Genomic DNA, 5,333 nt, shown 5'->3' on the forward strand with positions numbered 1-5,333 from the left:
CTGACATCAAGAAATGGGGAGCTACAGCTGTGTGGAATCTGATTGGGAACATCCTTTCTACCCAGTCCCATCAACCCCTTGCCTGGGCTCAGGGCCTTTATTGTACAGTGAAAAGATGGCAGGACTGGGGCTCCAGAAATCTGGGTGCAAGTTTGGTCTGTTCATTACAAGGAGACTTTAGATAAGTTGCTTGCTCTCCAGCTTTTTTTTCTCTATAAAGTGGGGATGATCCTATAATAACACCAGCCTCAAGTTACTGGAAGATCATATGAAATAAGGTACCTCGTGTGTTAGAGAAGTGTTATTGACACCAGCAGCACGACCTTGGACCAGGTGGCCAAGTGCTCTGACGTCAGAGTCCTCAGTTATAGGATGAGAGGGAGAGCACATCAGCATTCCCAAGGCTGTGGGAGAACAACCCAGGAAACTTATGCAGCTGATTCTGCACTGCAGCTCAGTTGGGGGACAGCTGAATTAAATAATGGTAGTGGTTCTCTCATGCTCTAACAGTGAAATGGCTGTCAGAGGATTAGGAGTCTATTGTGCCAAGTTGTTTTGACAGTTAGGTGCGGGTCACAGTTTTAGGGTTATTTCATGGTGATAACTAGTTAAAGAGAACCATACTAAATGAGGAGGAGGAAGTCTGAACTGCTCTGGTGAACCAAGGCCTTTATCGAGGGGTAGGCCCGCAGATTAACAGGGTCAGCTGTTCCGCTTACGCAGCTGTTATGTAAAATGACTGGCAAGGGGGCTCTCCTGAGCTACCTGGGAGAGCTGATAGCAGGAGAACAACTGCCCAGGTGAGGGCAGCGCCTATAATTTCTGCAGTCTAGGGGAACTTTGGGGTGATTGGTCCAGACAGCAGGGCCACATGTGGGAGGGTGACCTTGTAGTCCTGGCTGTAGGCCTGCGCCTCCTTCACGGCTAGGTCCAGGAGATTGGCTGCCCACTGTGCCTGTGCCCATCTCATTGGCTGCCTCTCTGCTTTTCTTTGCAGCACATTCCAACATTTGTACATATTTGCTTCCAAGTCACTTTTCCCACATTCAGACTTCTTTCAAAATTCTTGTTTGTCTCCTGTGAAGAGTAATCCAATTCAGGATTTGTTGACTGCCTGTTAGGTTCAAGACCTTGTGCTACTGACCTCAGACGGTACAAAAGGAAAAGGGAGGTTTTTTCCCTAAAGCCCCAGTATATCGTGCAGAGGGAATGGAAAGTAAGACAAGCACACAGGTAACACCAACACACAAAGAATCTGGCAAATGGCACAAGAATAGTGAGTTGTGAAACTATCTTAAGGAAAATAGGCCACATTTCCTTTTTAAGGCCACGTTTCACATCACAAAGAGTTGATGGAGAAAGTGCACTAGAGATGGGTCTTGAATGGTAAGTTTTCTAGAGGTAGAGAAGGATGGGATAAATATTTAGGGAGGAGCAGGAGTAAAGGCAGGAAAAGGTGGTGCATGTTTGGAGAATGGCAAGCAGTGCCATTTTGTCCCGGCCCTGGGATGCGTAGAAGACCAAGAGGACACAGACGCAGGTTTGGGCCATTCAGAGGAAGCACTTACTTCAATTTGCTCGGCAATAAGGGCCCCTGAAGGTTTCTGAGAAAAGGCCACAGATGAGGACTTCAAGAATGCTAACTTAGTTCCAGTGTGTAGACTGGAGAGCCAGATGGACCAGGCTACCTAGTGTGGAGATAATGAGTGGTGGCCCTCAGGACAGGCCACAGGGGCCACCACACGTTGGTACACAGAGTCCAGGAAACCATGGAGTCAGGCTAAGCAGGAGGTGTCTTAAGGTATTCTTCTGCTACTTTTGTTTTTTACTGTTTATTTATTTATTTGGTGGGGGCGGCGGGGGGAGGGACAGTGAGAGAGAAAGAGAGAGAATCCCAAGCATACTCTGTACTAACGCAGAGCCCGATGTGGGGCTGGATCTCACAAACATGAGATCATGACCTAAGCCAAAACCAAGAGCTTAACTGAACCACCCAAGCTCCCCTCGAGGTGTTATTCTTAAGACTCTAGATAGTATGAGGTAAAAAGCTCTCTGTTTTACATATATCCTTGAGGTCTGGAGAGGTCAACATTTTCCTGTCATAGACTGGAAACACAAAATCAAGTTTTCTTCCCAAGTGGGTCTTCTTTCAACATTGACAAACTCACCCTCCTCTAAAATCAACAGCTATTCCACAGGGATCTGTAAGAAAAAAACAAAAAAAACAAAAGTGGTTGAGCTGAAGGCCAGGGTAGCCTACCTTCTTCTGCCTCAAAGCTTCTAAACCGCCCCTGAGTGTGGATGATTATATTCTTCCATGTTACAGTTTCCTTGCTCCTGCCCCTGTGCTCTCAGTTCTGTTCTTCCCTGCTTCTTACACCGTCTGGGAGGTCTCCCTCTTGAATGGCTCTATCCCTCCAACATCCATCTTGCTGCTGCTTCCTACATTCCTCCTGCTCCAAACCACCATCTCTCACTGCTACCACATAAGAATCTCCTCACTGTCTGCTTGTGCCCTTGTACCTTTCGTGGCCCCACCCTTTAAGCCATAGCCAGACCTCTAGAGTGATCCTGTTCAGAGTGAAGTAACACCATGTAACTGTCTTGTTTCAACCCTCCAAAGAGCACGCCCCCACAGGCTAACATCTAAAATCCTTAGCTTGGCCTATGTGGTTCTTCATGACCTCACCCCTGGCTCCCCCTTTCCCTTGTTCTGTAGCTACTCTGGCCTCCTTTTTGTTCTCATACCTACCAAGCATGTGCCAGACTGTCTTGGCCCTTGCTTTCCCCTCTGCCTAGAATGTTGTTCTTCAGATATTTTTATGGCCCACTCCCTCACTTTAGGGTTATGTTAATGCCACCTCCTCAAAGAGGCCTATTTGGACCACCTTGTCACTATCTGTCCACTTACCCTGCTTTGTTTCTCTTGGTAACTGACCACGATCAGTCTATGTGTAATGTCTGTCTTCTCCAGCAGGATGTAAGTTCCATCAGCATAGGGTCTCTGTTTGGCTCACCTCCGTTTGTTCAGGGCCTGGATAAAAGCTAGGTTCTCAATAAATACTTGTTGAATGAATGAATGTGGAGATCCTCTTTCTAGAAAATACTACTTTGGCTCTGCTTCTGTTTCTTAGTCCTCATTTGCTGTGGTCTTTGAAGGTTGTGACAACACTATGGCCTTGCCCCTCGCCCCTTAACCAGCATGGAGCTAAATGTTTCTCTTCCTCCATATCAGACCATTTGTGATACTTTCATGGACATCCTAAATTTAAATTCGCCCTAAGATTTACTCTTTACTCTCCTTCTCTCCCTCCCTCTTCCTTTTCTCTATCTTCATCTCTCATCTTTGTGCAAGATGATACCCTAGTATTACTTTCAGCCTACACCTCTCTAAACGTCAGTCCTTCCAGTGCCTACTGGGCATCCTGATGGCACCTCATATTTCATATACTCAAAAATTTCTTCTTCCTCCTCACCACTATCTTCTTTGGCTCCCAAGTTAGGAGTCTTAGAATCATTTTTTTTATTCCTCCTTAAGACCTCCTTTCCTAGTAGCTACCAGTATCACTGGATCTTTCTTCTAAATGGCTTTTACATCTCTCCAGCTATTTCCATTCCCACAACCACCACCTTGGTATTACCTTTGCCTGCCTGGCCAGAACCAGCTCTGATGGTTCCCTTCCTGCTTGTAGGCCCTTATTTAAGGGCCTTGTGTCTCTGCTTCAAAAAGTCCCTCTAGGCTCTGGGCCAGTTAGCTTCACCTCACTGATGACCATGCATTTCCAGTCCAGGTTTGGCCTTCTACTTGTCCTTGCACTGCCCAAGGCTCCCAATCCTGTTCTTAACTGCATGTCTGGAGGCCGTGTAGGCCAGACCCACTCATTTCACAGCCTCGGCCCAGCTTCCATTTCCTGAGACAATGAAATTTAAGGTTACCCCTTCACCAGCCCCCTGCCTCCATTCTCCTCTCCTCATCCTTAGTTTCAAATAAAAGTCAGAATCATTTTTGAAAGAGTTGCTTTAAGCCTTGGCTACCCTACTAAAAAATTAATGGCTCTCTATTTCCTATAGAATGAAGACCAAATTCCTTAGCCTGAAAGTCAAGCTTGATTGTGGTCTACCTTTTTGGCCACAGAATTCCTAAAATAGACCTAACATGCAAATGCATAGAGGGGCTGGGAAGGCAATGAAAGTGAATAATATATGGGTCCTGTATAACATGATAAGGAGTGGTAGAGACTGTGGCAAAGTGGAGAGCACATGTCCTGTTTAAAAAATTTTTTTAATGTCCGTTTATTGTTGAGAGCGAGAGAGACAGAGTGCGAGCAGGGGAGGGGCAGAGAGACAGGGAGTCACAGAATCCAAAGCAGGATCTGGGCTCTGAGCTGTCAGCACAGAGCCTGACACGGGGCTCAAACTCACCAGTGCAAGATCATGACCTGAGCCAAAGTCAGACGCTTAATCAACTGAGCCGCCCAGGGCCCCAGAGCATGTGTCCTGTTTAAAGAATAGAGTCAGATTCTGCCATGAAGGAATTTGAGCATATTTTGATTATTTAATAGAAGCTTGGAATCTGGGGTTTTAGGCAAAATTTCTGGAGTTGCTAAATGTTGGCCCAAAATATATATAAATATAAATATGGCATAGTGAAAATCGTATCTGCAGGCTGGATTCAGTCACAGCGCCACCAGTTTGGAATTCAGCCTCTGTATCACCTAAACCAGCCCAAGGCTCTTGACCTATACTTATTAAACAGTAATAATAGCAATAAGCAAATGTTAGAACAGTGTTAAAGATCTAGTTCCAAACCAGGACCTTGTCTTTGGTATAATCAGAAGGATAATTAGAATGGTGGTAATATTTTCATGATAAGTCAATGGCATTTGCTGCCCTGTTAGTGTACAACCTAAAACCATCCTGGAGCACCAGAAGCAACGGCCCAATTTATGAAAGCACAGACAGAGCATTTCCCAGACTGGTGTTAAGATACATACGAAATGCTTGTGGTAGTAAATGGGTATAAGACACCATTCTTCAACGAGTCTGTGTTCTAAACATTTGTCAGGATTTTGTTTTCAACACAGTCCCAGAAACAATGATATAAGTGGGACCACAGAAGTGATACTGCCAATGGATTATTTTACATTTGCAGTGAAAAAGAGTAGCAAAGAAGGCTGGTGCAGATGTATGGTGTGGTGGTCCAACCCCACAAACTTCCTCTGTCCTAGTGGCCCTGGTCAGAAATAAACCTCTGATAGGCAGGTCTTCAAGGAGGAGCATGGACACAAGGGTTGGGTAGGGTGGTTGATAAGAGTGCCAGCCTCTCATCTGAG

General features: G+C 45.7%; 1 long non-coding RNA gene across 1 annotated transcript; it reads right to left on the bottom strand.

Annotated features, from left to right (window-relative positions):
• Positions 1 to 2,059: 2,059 nt before the first annotated feature.
• LOC125175684 (uncharacterized) lies at positions 2,060 to 4,860 on the bottom strand. The gene is made up of 3 exons (XR_007155928.1): positions 4,423 to 4,860; positions 2,912 to 3,034; positions 2,060 to 2,202 (listed from the first exon to the last, which is right to left on the bottom strand). It is a non-coding gene; the product is annotated as an uncharacterized LOC125175684 (long non-coding RNA).
• Between the last annotated feature and the right edge of the window lie 473 nt (positions 4,861 to 5,333).

This window comes from Prionailurus viverrinus, chromosome C2, assembly GCF_022837055.1.
Source record: "Prionailurus viverrinus isolate Anna chromosome C2, UM_Priviv_1.0, whole genome shotgun sequence".
NCBI classification, from domain to species: Eukaryota; Metazoa; Chordata; class Mammalia; order Carnivora; family Felidae; genus Prionailurus; species Prionailurus viverrinus.